A 16,499-nucleotide genomic window follows, 5' to 3' on the forward strand; every position below is an offset into this window, starting at 1 on the left:
TTCAGTTACAGCACATGTCAGAGTTTGCTTTCTTTTTAAAGTTGGATAACGTGCCTCTGTATGTATGTGCCAAAGTCTTTTGATCCATTCATCTGTTGATGGGCACTTGGTTTACTTCCACCTTTTGTCTCTTGTGAGTAATGCTAATATAAGCACTAGTGGACATATGTCTGTTTAACTCCATGCTTTCAATTCTACTTCAATCCCAGAAGTAGAATTGCTATTTCAGATGATAACTCAACTTGTAATTTTTGGAAGAATCACCATGTTGTATTTCATACCATCAACATGATTTTTATATTCCCAGCAATAATGCACAAGAGTTCCAAAGGATGTTTTCACTCTCTTTGTAGTGTTCTTTGAAGCACAAAAGTCGTTAATTTGATGAAATCCAAATTACCTATTTTTTTCCCATTTTTGCTCTTGGTACCTTATCTAACGATTCTTTGCCAAATCCAAGGTCAGGATTTTTTTCCCTATGTTTTATCTAAGTTTGTTACAGTTTACTCTTATGTTTAGGTCTTTACCTTTTGGGATAAATTATTGTATGTGGTGTCATGTAAGGATAAAACCTCTTTCTTTTGCATATGGCTATCCAGTTGCCCACCACCAATATGGGCAAAGAATATTCTTGCCCCACACTTGGCACTTTTTTCAAATGTCAGTTGACAATAGATGTATGGGTTGATTTCTCAAATCTCAATCTATTCCATAGATCTGTATGTCTGCCTTCGTGTCCTTACCACACACTCGTTTTTACCATTACCATATTACAAAGTTTGAAATAAGGAAATTTTAGTCCTACCATTTGTTTTTTCTTTTTAAAGATTGCTTTTGCTATTCTGGTTCCCTTGCAATTCCACGTAATTGTATGAAAGAGCTTGCCAGTTTGTATAAGGAATAATCTGGGATCATGACAGGTGTGTGCTGAATCTCAGATCATTTGGGGAGTAGTGCCATTTCAACAATGTTAAGTTGGGATGTTTTCCCATTTATTTATACATTTCTAATTTCTTTGGACCATATTTTGAAGTTTTCTGAGTATTCATTTTGTACTTCTGTTGCTAAATTTATTCCTAATTATTTTAGTCTTGCAATTAACAATCTGATAATGAAATTAAGAAATGTATTGACAATAAAATAAAATAAATGAAGTCATGTTGCTAAATTCTTCTTTAAATTCTTCTTTTAGTGGATTTCTTAGAGTTCTCTAAAAGCAAGATACCTCAGCTGAAAGTAGAGATCGTTTTACATTTTTGTAACCAATCTTTATGCATGTTATTTCCTTTTCTTGCATAACAGTTCTGGCTAAAATCTCCAGTATATTCTAGAATAGAAGTGGCAAGAGCAGACATTCTTCTTTGGTTTCTTCTCTTCAGGGGAAAGCATTCAGTATTTTTTAAAATTAAATATAATATTGGTTGTGGGTTTTCCATAGATACTCATTATGATGTTATGAAATTTCCTTCTATTCCTGGTAATCTGAGTGCTTTAATCATGAAAGGGTACTGGATTTCATCACTTATTTTCCCTGAGCCTATTGAAATGATCTGCCATTTTTGCTTTTTATTCTACTGATATCCTTTATTACATAAATGGATTTTAAGATATTAACCCAAATTTTCAACACAGAGATCTCCAAAATGTTCAAAGATTATTTAACACCAATTCTTTGCTTTTTTAAAAATTAGAATTGGGAGAATACTTTGCACTCATTTTGTGAGGCCAGTAAGACAAATAGCAGCAAAACCAATCCAGCAATATATAAAAGAATTATAAACCATGACTAACTGGGATTTATTCCAGGGATGAAAATTGCTGGCAAGATTCAAAGATTAAAATGGAGCCTGACTCTTTATTACAGATGGTGAGGTCACAGTTAAGTGTCAGCATTTCTAAACAAGGGTCACAGTTCCATGCTTGACCTTGCAGCCTTATTACAAGCCCTTGACACCTAGAGGACATAAGACCCTCTTGTTCCAGTGTGGCCTGGCCTGGGTCACCCTCCTGGTCTGTACTTGCCCCATTTGAAACTCAATCAGGAGGTCTCAGTGCACAAGGGTGCCCACGCGCTCAGAAAGAGCTGGGCGAAAATGACAGTCTCAGCCCCAGGCCAGGAAGACTTTCTGTTTCAATGCAAATATGCCAGTGGAGTCAGGTCACAGCCCACCAGCCTAAGCTGCTTCCGCTGAGCCATGAAGCCACTCACTCACTGTCATTCAGGCATGTGGGGTGGGGCCTTTTGGGCTGTCCAATCAGGGGAGCCGCTGGGGCAGGTGGAGGGGATAACCACAGCGCTGACTTGGGAGTCCCTTCTAGCTCCTGCCAGGCTCTGGATGGACTGTCGCCTAACTTAACAGTTCCTTGGTGGCTCTGCCACAGCCTCTGTCACGCTGTGATCACATTGGCCGTGGGAGTCAGAAGGGTTCAGAGAGACCTAAAAGACCTAGAAATGGTGAATGTGCTGTCCCAGGGTGAGAAGCCTGGAGAGGAGGGGCTGGTCAGAACTGGCCGTGGGGGGACCTTGCCTCCCCGTGGTCACCTCCAGAGTCTGCAGACCTGAGTCCACAGGTGGCAGTGCTTGGTCCCCCCTCTCCCAAAGCACAGGGGCTGGGGTGGCAGCCAGGTCCCCAGGCGTCCTGTCCATCAATGTGTGCAGTGACATATGCCTCAGAGCCTCTCTGGGCAGCTCTGTGACTCCACTCCTGCTTCTCCCCAGATTGTGTGGTGACCACAGGGAGGGTCAGCAGAGACTATCATGACTCAGTCTCTCGGGTTCATGCATGGGATGTGCTGTGGTTTGTGGGGTCCTCAGTCCTTCCTTTCTCCTCTGGGGGTACCCGTTTTCTCCTGAGTTTTCCAAATGTTTGGGGAGCATTGTCTCAAATCCATGACCCTGTCCCTCCATCCTGAGTCTTCTTAGGGCTGACAATAAGTCTCTAAATTTTCAGATCCTTCCCCTCATTCCCAAAGCCAGCTTCCCCGCCTGATCCACAGCATCATTAACTATTCATCCTTCATGGCGCATTTCAAACAGACTCAATATTTTAACTTTATCATTATCCCCCAGGGCCATGGATGGCTCTTTTTTTAAAGATTATATTTGTGGATATTTTACATGAGAAGCAAGCAAGGAATAACCACCTGGAACTACATTGCAGGAAATTCTTGTGCTTCTCTCCCAGGATCTTTCTGGGCACAGACATCCTCTGGGAAGTCCTTTGGGTGGGGGTTCCTGTTGAGAAACATTCCTGGGTGATCTGTTTCATTGGCACTACCCCTCCCTATATTTGTGACCTAGAAAAAAATGTATTCACTTGTTTGTCTGTTTTTCAATAAGGGTAAATATATTTAATCAATAGAGCTTGGAAGACAACATAAAATAGTTCTAAACAGGCAACAAAGATGTGAATTTCAGAAAAAAATATAATATTCCTGTATTACATTCTGTTTGTTAAGAATATGTACTCTACTTGTTCTTTCCCTGAGCGTGTATAGTAAGTTTCTGAGGCCTGTTTACTTTTGGATATTTTTGAAATGAAATTCCAGGGCTTGGACATGCAAACCACAAGTGTTCAAGTGTGACTTCTTGCCATAAAAATAATGTAACCACAGGACCAGGAACATAATTTTCCAGCCCAAATTATGCATTTTTGGCTGGGCTATTTTGAGCGGCTGATGATTTAAAAGCAGCAGACACAGGCAAAGCTCTGAAAACCTAGAAGAAGTTACCCTTTTGTAAGGGAAATTTACATTCTAAGAGAAAGGTCCCTTTGTAAGGGTGCCTCCCTCTGTGCCAGGAAGGGCAGGATGACTCTAGATCTCTAGAAACTCTTATCAGTGGAGAAGGCAGTGAGTTAAATCTGCAGGACAACTTGACCCTTGTTCACTGTGCTTTTCCTGGTAACCTCCCATCACTAACCCCATCTTAACAACAGGATATTAAAGCTATTTTTCAGGGGAGGTGAACCAGCCAGGAGCCTGTGCCGAAGAGAAAGTTTTGATCTGCCAATCAAACCGCCTCCTGCCAGGGCTTCTGCATACCGACGGCACCCTCTGCTTCTTTAAAACTTACCCCAAACTTTGGATGAGGGAGACATTGTTGAGAGCCTGTCCTTCTGTCTCCTTGCCAACTGATTGCACAATCAGCTGTTTCTTCTTTCAAAGACTGGTGTGCCACGGTGTTGGTTTCTGTGCACATCAGGTGGTGAGCCCTTCCCTATTTTCCACTGAAAGCCTGGGTTTAAGTGATTATACTGGATTATTCAAACACTGGGTTTGTGTGATTTAAAATAACAGTGATGTTCCAGAGCATCTCCAGTGGGGAGCAGAGGCCTGCAGTCAGAGACCCAAGCTAAGGCCCCTTGAACCTGCAAAGGGAAGGCCTTGCAGGCCCAGTTGGTTGTTCCTGGAGAGCCTCCCTCTGCAGCTGTCCTGCCTGCTCACACCTCAGGCAGGAACTAGTCTAATGAGATAGGGTCATCCACAGGCCCCTGGCCTAACAAGATAAGGCCCCTAACAAATTTGCAAGCTAGAAGAATCAGATAGAGACCACCAAATCCACGTTCCTCAGCCTCTGGACTTTCCTGGACTTATGCATATGCCCTAGCACCTGAGAGTTGGCTGCAGGTGACATTTGCCCCATTGCAATAGTCAAAATCACACCCAGGGGTGGAGAGCTAGCATATTTGGAATTCCTAGTTTATTGCAGGGCTTCAATTATAAATCTCTAATGTGTTATACTATTCCTTCCTGAAAATATTCCCAGTGTGAAATATAGTGGAAGGACAAATTATCATGCTCCTTGTCATTTTTGTTAGAAAAGGATCTGTAAATTTTTTATTGTCTGCAGTTTTATATCCATTAGTGTTTAAAGGATTAAATCTTGGTTTGCTTTCCTATGTATAAAATGTTAAAATTTAATTTTAAAAAGCATAAGTTAATAAAAAATAATGATCAAGCATAGGAAAATACGGTATATATAAATTTCTCTGCTTATTTTAAGTAAACAAAACATGGTAAGGTTAAAAAGATTCCTGAGAGGAAACTCCCTTAAGTAGACTCCCCGCCTGCTCGTCCTGCCCCGCTCCTCTGCCTGACTCCAGCCTCCCTGCATGACCAGTTTTGGTCACTGCTTCATCCTCCTGTTAGTGTTTCTTTATGTAAAAACAAGCCAGTGTGAATGCCTATTTTCTTCCCTGTTTGTTCTTGTAATGAGTGTCCAGGGTCCACATATTTGCTGTTTGACGACTGAACACTTAAGCCTCCCCTCCCTTTTCCCCCGGGCCTTCTTACCTGGACAGGCTGATGAGAAAGCCTGGAGGCTCCTGCACTGTGGGCTGCTGCTTGCTGGGCAGCTCCTCCCGGGCGCTGTGCTGCCCTGTGCTGCCCTGTTGACCCCACCAAGCCTGGGTTCTATGTACAGAGGACTCTGAGTTGGCAGTTTTGGTAACTCCTTGTCCTTTGGGAGCAGGAGTATGAGAATGGACGCTCATTACAGTGGTCTGTGGTCAGTGTCTTGGCTGGAATCTGTGTGTAGAGTGAAGATGTGACTAAGGCTGGGTTTACCCAGACATTAGAGGAGATAGTGGCGGGCAGGGGGAGTGTGGTGGGGGTGGGGGTGGGGAGTGGGGGTGAAAGCGTGATTATACCCTGCGAGTGAGGTGAGGCCATCAGACGGTCACTCAAAGAGCAGTTGTTGCAGAGAGAAAGAGAAGAGACAGGGAAGGGCAGCCAGTAGACGGCAAGATCACAGAGGGCTCACCAGGATCCCTAAGTCACTCTGCTGCTGCCACACCTGCATCTATTGCTACAAAGATCTTGGCCCACTGGGTTATAGTGGACCACACCCACAGTTTGAGTTTGGCACAGCAAAGGGATTAGTTCAAACCCAACTTAAGCCTGGGTTCCTTACACTCTGTAAAGCAACCGGTTGCCATGGAGGAGGCCTCTGACCCTGATGGCAGTGATGTGAGGCGCTCTGGAGGAGGGTCTTAAGTTGTCCATAGGCTTCTGCAAGACACTGCCCCACGTCTCACACTGTATGCCATCAGAGCTGTTATTCTCACCACCTACCGGGCTCTTGAAAATGGCAGCTCTCATAAGTGCTGAGCCTGTGATCCTCTTCTAAGGTGTATATTGTTCCTTTGGCCCTGGAAACAGACCCCCGCCAGCTCAGCATGGCTACCGACACTTATTTGTAATGACAGAACAAATCTTGGCCCTCTAGTTTATGCCACCTGCAGGAGGGATGACCTTTTTACTTCAGTTCCTTGAAACATGCTAGGGTGATGGAGGAGGTCTCCCCTCTCCCAGACACGTTGGTTCCGTGGGTAGTTCCTTGGGATTAACTGAATGCACAGCACTGGGGAGTGCATAGTCTTTAAGAACAACAATACACATTCATACATGATGGAGCTCAGTGGAGAGTTGCTGCTCTTCATCCCTTAATTGGGATGTCCCTGATGAAAAAACAAACCTGCAAGTCACCACAGCCAACCTAATATCAATCAGTCATTTTATTACTGGCCCATAACTGGCCCCATCTGCATATGTTCAGACTCTTGGATTATTGTTCAAAAGTTGTCCCTTTGTGGTGAAAGGACTCTGGGAATCTCTTGACTCAGAGATACCCAAAAGATAAACCGAGGTAACACTTGTCTGTACATTACTAAGTCCGCAATACGAGCGCTCACCAGGACACTCCTTATCCACGTTGGAGTTCCAGACACGACTGATGGTAACCAAGGCACTTCTCAGAGTATACAGTGCCTCACTTTCCAACAAGGCCTTCAGTGGAAATTTCGCCTTTTTTACAGGTCTCAGCTCATAGAGCACCACACTGGCTTATTGAAATTCAGACGGTCTCCAACTTATGGTGGTTCTACTTATGACTTTTTCCACTTAACAATGGTGTAAAAATGATACAAATTCAGTAGAAATTGTGCTTTGAATTTTGAATTTCAGTCCTTCCCCAGGCTAGTCACAAGCAGGACAGTACTGTCTCATGATGCTGGGCAGCAGCAGTGAGCCACAGCTTCCAGGCAGCCACGTGATCCCCTTACAGTCACTCTATTTTTCACTTTCAGTACAGTATTCAACAAATTACATGAGATATTTAACTCTTTATTATAAAATGGGCTTTATATTAGATGAGTTTGCCCAACTGTAGGCTAATGCAAGTGTCTAAGGTAGATGAGGCTAAGCTATGGTTTTTGCCATGTTAGGTGTATTAAGTGCATTTTCAACTTATGATATTTTCAATTTACCACGGGTTTCTCCAGACAAAAGCCCATCATAAGTCAAGAAAGATCTGCGAGTTCAAATCAGCTAAATGAAAGATGGCCTGTTTAAGTCTTTCAGTCATCAGTCAGTCATCAGGGGTGAATTGTAATGAGTTTGTCTTCATCTTTTTAATAGACCACTTAGTTTACAGCAGTTTAAGGTTAACAGAAAAATTGACCAGAAAATACAAGGAGTTCCCACATAATCCCTCTGCATCCACACAGTTTGCATTATTTTTGACATCCCATGTGATGGTGGTACATTTGTTACAATAGATGAGCCAATATTGATGGAATAAAGTGCACAGTGCACATTAGCATTGACTCTTTGTTTTACACAATATATGTGCTTTGGCAAAGATGTAATGACATGGATCCACTATGTCTGTGTCATATAGTGTAATGTCACTTCCTGAATTTTCTATGCATTCCATCTATTGATTCATCCCTCTCTCCAGTCCCCAAATCTGTCAAAACCAAAGCTCTTCTTACTGGCTTCTACTTTTGTCTTTTCCAGAATGTCATATACTTGTGATCACACAGTGTGTAGCCTTGTGAGATTGGCTTCTTTCACTTAGCCATATAAGCTTTAGTTTCCTCCATGTGTTTGCATGGCTTGATTCCTCATTCCTTTTTATCACTGAATAGTATTTCATTATATGGATATGCCACTGATTGTCTTTTTTTTTTTTTTTTGCTGAGGAAGATTAGCCCTGAGCTAACATCTATGCCAATCTTCTTCAATTTTGTGTGGGGGACACTGCCACAGCATGGCTGATGAGTGGTGTAGGTTTGTGCCCAGGAACTGAACCCACAAACATATGCTGCTGAAGCGGAGCATGCCAAATCCCACCACTATGCCATAGGGCTGGCCCCCCTATTTGCATCTTGAAGGACATCTTGTTTAACTCTACCTCTTGCCAATTATGAATAAAGTGCCAACAAGTGTTCATGTACAGGTTTTCTTTGAACATAAGGTTTTAACTCAATTGGAAAAATACCGAGGAATGTGATTGCTGGATCTTAGTGTACATAGTAAGACTATATTTTGTTTTGAAAAGTCAGTCCTTCTCTTCCATTGCAGTGCTATCAAATTCCATTTCCACCAGCACTGAATGAGAACTACCTGCAGCTTCACATCTTCACCAACATTTGGTGTTCTGTGTGTTTTGAGATTTACCCATTTAATAAGTGTTTAATGATACCTCATTATTGTTTTATTTGCAAATTTCCAATGACATTTGATATGGAGCATGTTTTCATATTGCCTCATTCCCAGTTATCCATCTTCTTTGGTGAACTGTTTGTTCAGATCTTTTGCCCGTTTTTAATTGGGTTTTCTTCTTACTGTTGAGTCTTAAGAGTTTTTTGGATATTTTGGATACCGGTCATTTATCAGACACATGTTTTGCAAAAGTTTTCTCTTACTCTGTGACTTGTCGTTTCATGCTCTTAACACTCTTTCTCAGAGCAGTTTTTCATTTGAATGTAGTGGAAATTATCATTTCTTTCTTTGCCGGATCTTGCTCTGCGGTTGTATCTAAAAATTCATCACAAAACCGAGGTCATCTAGAGTTTTTCTTATTTTATCTTGTAGGAATCTATTCCTTTTGCATTTCACATTAGATCTATGACGTGTTTTCAGTTCATTTTTGTGAAATATGTAAGGCCTGTGTCTACATTCATTTTGCGTGTGTGTGTGTGTTTGTATGTGGATATCCATTATTTACAATACTGTTTGTTTAAAAGACTTTTTTTTCATTTGAGTTACCTTTCTTCCTTTGTCAAAGATCAGCTGAGTCTATTTGGGTGGGTCTAGAGGAAAGTAATTGACTTCTATACCCTTCAACCTTGCTATACTTTCTTATTAATTCCAGGAGTTATTTCTGTTGTGAATCCTTTCAGATGTTTCACAGAGGCAAACATCATATGGAACAAACCTTATGAATTTAGCCACAGGATTTGCGAAGATGTTCTTTCTTGAAAAGTGGAAGTTCCCCTCTATTACTCGTTTATTATCATAAATGAATGTTGGATTTATCAGATCCTTTTCTGTTTTTATTTTCCCTCCTTTCATTTCTGATATTAGTAATTTTTGTATTTCCTTTTTTCTTAGTTATCTGACCTAGAAGTTTATCAATTTTAATAGTCTTTTCAAAGAATCAGCTTTTTAAAAAAATTTCTCCTTTAATTTATCAAAATTACATTAATTTCTTTTCTAATTTTTTAAATTTCATTTATTGTGCGTACTTTGGGTTTAATTTGCTCTTCTTTTTTTTCCCTAAGGAAGATGCTTACTTTGTTGATTATAGATCTTTCTTTTTTCCAGAGTATTTGTTCAATGGCATAAATTTCCCTGTAAGTACCGCTTTTGCTGAATCCTTCATTCTTTGAGCGATTTTGCTTTCACTGAGTTCAAAATAACTTTTAATTTCCTTTGAGACTTATTCTTTGATGCCATGGAAGTCTATTTTTGAATCTCCACATATTTGGGCCTTTTCCAACTATCTTGCTATTATTGATTTCTAGATTAATACCTGTGTGGTCTAGTAGCATATTTTGTATGATTTCTGTTCTTTTGAATTTCTTAAGGAGTGTTTTATGTCCCAGAGTATGTATTGTCTTGCTGAATGTTCCTTGTGAACTTGAGAAGAATGTGTATTCTGCTGTTGTTGCCTGCAGCATTCCATAGATTACAGTGAAATCCAGTGGTTGTATGGTGCTGTTCAGTTCAACTCTGTCCTTCCTGATTTTTTGCCTGCCAAGATTTATAGTTCACAATAAGGAGATGTTGAAGTCTACAACTATAGTAATGGATTCACTTATTTCTCCTTGCATTCTATCAGCTCTTGCCATATGGATTTTATGCATGTTATGCACGTACAAATGAAGGATGGCTATGCCTTTTTGGAGAATGGGCCCCTTTATCATTATGTAATGGCCGTCTTTATCTCTGGGTTTTCCTTGGTTTGAAATCTGCATGGTCGATAATTCATATAGCTATGGCAGCTTTCTTTGATTAGTGTTGGCATGGTATGTTTTTCTCATCCCTTCACCTTTTATCTATCTGTGGCTTTATATTTAAAGTGGCTTTCTTATACATATATAATTAAATGTGATTTTAAAAATCTGAGATTACTGTATCTCTCAGTTATATTGAGACCATGGATGATTAAAGTAGTTATTGATACAGTCGGATTAATATTTACCAAACTTTTTTACTGTTTTCCATTTTTACCCTCGTTGTTTGTTTCTTTTTGTCTTCCGCATTTTTCTACCTTCTGTGGGTTTAACTGAGCATTTTATCTGACTTTTTCCTCCTCTCTTAGCAAATCAATTACACATTTTTTATAACCCTCTTTTAGTGGTTGCCCTTGAGTTTTCAGTACACATTTAGAACTAAGCCACTGTCAAGTAACACTATACCACTTCACTCTTGTGCAGGTGTTCCTTAACACACTATTTCCAATTTCCCCCTCCCTGTCCCTTGTCACATTGTTGTCATTTATTTCACTTGTCCAGAGGCTTCTCATTACAAATACATTGTTGCTAATATTATTTTAAACAAATTGTAATCTGTTATATTAATTATGATAAGGAGAAAAGATATTTGCACTTATTCCATTTCTAATATTCCCCTTCATTATTTACATTCTTTCTGAATTTTACCATGTTTTATTCAAAGTGGGTGTATTAATGACATATTCCTTCAAAGTTTGTTTCAGAAAGTCCTTATTTCTCATTTATTTTTGAAGGATAATTATGCTTAACACAGAAGTCTAGGAGAGCATTTTTTTAAATTTCAAAACATGAAATATTTCCCTCCACTCTGTTTTTCGTTGCATCGTTTCTGAAAAGACGTCCAGTTTAACTCAAATCTTTGTTTTTCTATGCCTAAGGTGTGTTTTCCCCTCTGGTTTCTTTCAATATGTTCTCTTTGTTTTGATTTTTGTCTGTTGTGGATATGATATACTTGGGGTGCATTTTTGGTGTCTTTATACTTAGAGTTCTCTGAACTTTCTGGATCTAGACTTTGCCATCTATGATTAATTTTAGGAAATTGGTGGTTATTACTTATTCTTTCTGTTTCTTTATGTCTCTGTTTTCCTTTAGGTATTTCCATAATGTGTATTTTAAACCTCTGTTTAAAAAGGTTGTCCTAACGGGTTCGTGGATATTGGTTTCTGTCTCTTGTTCTTTTTTGTCTTTGCATTAGACCTCAGGGAAATAGATTTTTTTGAGTACAGGCCTTGCTGAGAACAGAGTATTTGGTGTTGTTTTTATCTTCTACTTATGAGTGAGATCAACAAACGCATAGCAATGGAGATTGGACTGGTGGTTGCCGTAGGGGAAGTGGGGGAGGGCAAAAGGGGTGATTAGGCACACATGTGAGGGGATGGACTATAATTAGTTTTTGGGTGGTGAACATGACCTAATGTACACAGAATTTGAAATATATTACGATGTACATCTGAAAGCTATATAATGGTATATTCCAATGTTACTGCAATTAAAAAATAATAAATAAATAAATAAATAAATTAGTTAATAAAAAGAACAGAATATTTGGGGCATATTTCAAAATATGCCTTCTTTCTTTTCTTTGTCCCAAATTTGTAGACTCTGGCTTGCACTATGACTTCAGTGCTGTCATGGATCTAAGAAGAGTTGTTCATTTCACATTTGTTCATTTTCCTCTTGTGAGGTAGAGAATGACAGCTTCTAAATTCCCTAAATGCCAGACCAGAAGTTGTCAGGGCATCATCTAGAGTGGCTGTTTGGGAAACACTTTGTCTTAAAATTGGAGAAGGGAGACTCTATGTCCTACTAGAGGGAAGCACTGTGGAATCCTTTATATGTTTTACAGTCATGGGCAAATTCAACTTCACACTATTTTGAACTTCAATGAACTCCCTTGCAACCTGAAGCTCTTAACCTGTCCCTCAAGGGCAACAAGGCCCAGGATACTCTCTTTGGGATTGACCAAAAAGGGCTCTTCTGGCACACTATTATCTCACTATCTGTTCTAAAATTGGCTGGAAGCAGCCCTGAGGCACAGGAGTGAGGGATTTTGTGGTGTAAGTTGTCATGCCTTCTTCCTCATGTCTGAACTCTAAGTTCCAAGTAACTTCTGAGCTCCATCAAATTGGATGGAGAAAGGGAGAAGTGAGTCTGATAAATATTACACACATTAAAAGCAGTGCTTCCCCCACAAGAATATTTACATTCAACCAGCTGCATCTCATTACTCATAATGGCCTGGAGTACTTTAGGACAATGTGACCAGCTGGCTTTGTTAAAAGTTTGATTTTTACAGGCCTCCTGACTCTCATGCTTGGTGATGGGATGAGACAAAATAGCTTCCAGTTCTTCGCTATGATTTTACTCTTTGAAAGCTCATGCAGATTTCACCCTCTGCTTCCTGGAGTGCTCTAACTGGTGGGTAATAAGATGAAGGAATTTTTCTCATAAGGAATCATCAGTCTTAAAATGATATTTGTGTCATTTGTATAGCATTTCTGTCATTTCCCAACATGCTCCGTACCCTGCCGTTAGAGAGAAATAAGATGTAACGTGATCACAGTAAAAGTGTGTATGTAATTTCTATGTGTTTATGATGCTGTTAAATTGATGAGGAAGTTTGTACAGAGTAAGTTTCTGATGATCAAGTCATAGAATAAATGTTTGGAGATTATACATAAATACATAAACAAATGTTTGGAATCGTACATAAACTTCCTACAATGGGCATATGGATGTCTCGTGCTGTCAGTCTCATGCACCTTACTGTACACATATTCGGGATGTTTTAGGACTCGGTGGTCATTGAGTTTGTGTCTGTGACCTTCACCCTGGAGGAGTGGGCTTTACTGGATCCTTCACAGAAGAAACTCTACAGAGACGTGATGCAGGAAATCTTCAGGAATCTGGCCTCAATTGGTAAGGATGAGGACATTCCTTCATTTAGTCAATGAGAGAACAAGTGTTTCTTGCCCATCGATGTTGCTCCAATATTTGGAATGTGGAAAGGGGGATGTTGGTAAATAAACTAGGCATGGTCACAGCTCATCATGGACCTAGAATCAATTTTTTTATAATTTCTAATACTTTGGAATCATTTTTCTTGATCTGCATTTTAGGAAAGATCATGACACCAAAGATCTGTACAGAAACCAGGGGAGAAAACTAAGGTGGGTCACACTCGCTATGGAAAGCAGTGTCTCAGGTGAGAATCTTAGTATGTTATAAAGTTTTTTAAAGAAGCAAACAAAACAAATAATCCCTACTTGAAGTTTATTTATTCCTAGAAATTTTTCACTAAAAATCCTTTCTGAATTGTGACATAGTTGTTTAGCGTTTGCAAAAGAGTTTGCTTGGAAACAGTATTAATAACCCTATACGACTATATGAATTTCACTGTTTAAATAATAGCAAGGTGAAGTCCTCCTGCAGTGCATTCAGTATATTGAATTTCAAACAACTCAGAGAGGCAGAAAAACCTACACTATTTATATAAATCATAATAAATATAAAATCATTAATAATGTGATTTTTGTTTTTCACAGAAGCCATAAGGTAGAGACTCTGTGAAAGTGAAGAGGGTAGTGATTGTGGAGAAAACTTCAGCCTTACTCTAAATCTCGTTTTGAACAAGAAAACTCCTAGAGTGAAACCACATGAATGCAGTGCGTGTGGAAAAGTCTTCACGCATCATTCATCCCTTAATAGGCAATAAGGTGTCACAATGAACACAAACCATCTGAGTAAAAAAATATGGAGAGAAACCATAGAAATGTAAGATATGTGGGAAAGCCTCTGTTTATCTCTACATTTTAGAAAAACATGGAAGAAATCACAATGGAGAGAAAACCTATAAGTGTCAGGAATGTGGGAAAGCCTTTATGTGGCTCAAAACCCTACGAAGACATATGAGAATGCACACTGGAGATGCTCCTTATAAATGTAAAGAATGTGAGAAACCCTTCAGTTGTTCTAGTTCACTTCAAGTACATGAAAGAACACACACTGGAGAGAAACCGTATGAATGTGCAAAATGCAGTAAAGCGTTCAGTTGTCCCAGTTCTCTTCAAAGACGTGAAAAAACTCATACTGGGAAGAAACTCTATGAATGTAAGGAATATGGGAGAGCCTGCAGATATTATACCTCCTTACAGATGCACGAAAGGACTCACACAGGAGAGAAACCCTATGAATGTAAGCAACGCAGGAAAGCCTTCATTTGTCACACAAACTTTCAAAGACACTTGAGAACGCACACTGGAGAGAAACCATATAAATGTGCGGAATGCGGGAAGGCCTTCTGTGATCCCGGTACTTTCCAAAGGCATGAAAGGACACACTAGAGAACACTTCAGCATGGGAAGGTCTTCAATTGGCCCACTTCCTAAAATGTGACAACTCCCACCAAAAAGAAATAAATGTAAATAACATGAGACAGCTTGAGATAGCTTGATGGGAATTAATGCATGCATAATGTTCCAGAAAACTTTTCATTGTGAAAGAGTTGTTATCAAAGTTGTAAATATATAGTGTTTAAGCCTCTTTCTTAAGGTACACGACTGGACTGTGGATTTCTACTAATTACTTCTAGAAATGAATATTGAAGTGAGATAATTCTACAAGTAGTACATAAGATTAATAGATGGTGATTTTTCCTTAAATCTGTTAATAATATTTTTTCTTCTTGAAGCCTCTTGGATCCAAGCATGAATTGACATGTATTTCTCATATGCAATTAGGTTTATTTTTTGTAGTGTTTTATTTTTTCTTTGTTAAGGGGCCATTGAAAAATGACAGTTTTATTTGTTGGGATTTTCCTCATGGCCTTGTGTGGCAGTTCCAGGATATCCCTACTCAATTATATATATTGTGCTTCTTTTTTTTATTGAAAAAGCTCCTTTTTTTGCAGTGGAGGATATAGAAAACTTTTATCATTTTTCATGCTTTTAAACAGTTGGAATAAATTTTTATTTATGACAAGATTATCAAAGAATATAGTTTCATGTGAATTATTCACATTTAGGCCTTTGCTCATTGTCCTTCTGACTGGTTTTGGTGAACAGACTGATTAATAAGAGAGACCTGTGACAGGAAAAAAAAGCTAGAGTTGGAGATATCCTTCCTGTGAGTAATGTTAGGAAGCACATCTTCCAGAATCCATCCGTTTTATACTTCCCAGTTAGAATTCACCAGTAGCCTCACTTGCATGAGATTTGGAAGGCAGACGAGAAGAAGACATTAGTGACATTTTGGAGCCACCATCCAGGGAGAGAGGCAGATACATAGGAGCTTCCAGGACACCATCTTCCAGCCAATTTCCTGGATTCTTTGCCCTTCCAGTCAAGAGTATCCTCAAAACCACCACCAACTGTTTGATTTCCAGTTTATTTGAGATGTAGGTTTCCGCTGATGTCTTCACAAGTTCCACCTCAACAATCCATCAGAGTTTGGGTTTTTCTGTAAGCCCTCTTGCATCCACCAGGAAACTAATTCAAACTTGCGTGACTGGGAGTATTCTCTGGTTCCCATCTTTTCTAGATTATATCCATGTAAGGTCTAGGGTATATAGGAAACAACTTCTGCTGTTACTGCTGTTAGCCAATATGTTTTGCTCATTCATCGTGACATCCACAGTGGTGTATTCAAAAAGAAGGACATGGGAGTTTGTTTCTCTACTGCATTCTGCAGCGGCTGCCTTGACCTGGTTCTTCCGTGTGAGAATTACCTTCCCCCTGTCAGGAAGACTAACTGTTACTTATAGATGAACATGATTCCTCAAAATATTTTTAATTATGTTTGATTGTATGTGTTTAAAAGTACATGCATTTTTTTGTGAAATTTCTGTAGTTGTTTCATAGAAATAGTTTATCAAGTGTCTTATAAGCCCTCATATGCTAACAAATATTATTGTTTTTTATTTTCTCAGAGGATATATTAAAATATTCCATTATAATTATGGATTTTCAGATAAAATTTGCAGTTTTCTTTATTTAATCATTTTACATTATGAGTCAGGCTCATCATATGCATAAAATTCAGTTATTTTTTTCCTCAGGCAAATTTTATTTTTCATTTATTTATTTATTTATTTTTAAGATTTTATTTTATCCTTTTTCTCCCCAAAGCCCCCCAGTACATAGTTGTATATTCTTCGTTGTGGGTCCTTCTAGTTGTAGCATGTGGGACGCTGCCTCA

General features: G+C 39.3%; 1 long non-coding RNA gene across 5 annotated transcripts in view; it reads left to right on the top strand.

Annotated features, from left to right (window-relative positions):
* Positions 1-16,277, top strand: part of LOC103564662 (uncharacterized) — a 38,588-nt gene extending 22,311 nt beyond the window's left edge. For 2 of the 5 annotated variants that reach the window (XR_011541474.1, XR_011541476.1), the window contains 4 exons: positions 12,601-12,722; positions 13,097-13,223; positions 13,424-13,509; positions 13,850-16,277. This is a non-coding gene — a long non-coding RNA (uncharacterized lncRNA). Of the gene's footprint in view, positions 1-9,612; positions 9,642-12,600; positions 12,723-13,096; positions 13,224-13,423; positions 13,510-13,849 lie in introns of all 5 variants that reach the window. The other 3 variants (XR_011541472.1, XR_011541475.1, XR_011541473.1) reach the window with 2 other exon arrangements.
* The last annotated feature ends 222 nt before the right edge of the window (positions 16,278-16,499 follow it).

This window comes from Equus przewalskii, chromosome 6 (assembly GCF_037783145.1).
Source record: "Equus przewalskii isolate Varuska chromosome 6, EquPr2, whole genome shotgun sequence".
NCBI classification, from domain to species: domain Eukaryota; kingdom Metazoa; phylum Chordata; class Mammalia; order Perissodactyla; family Equidae; genus Equus; species Equus przewalskii.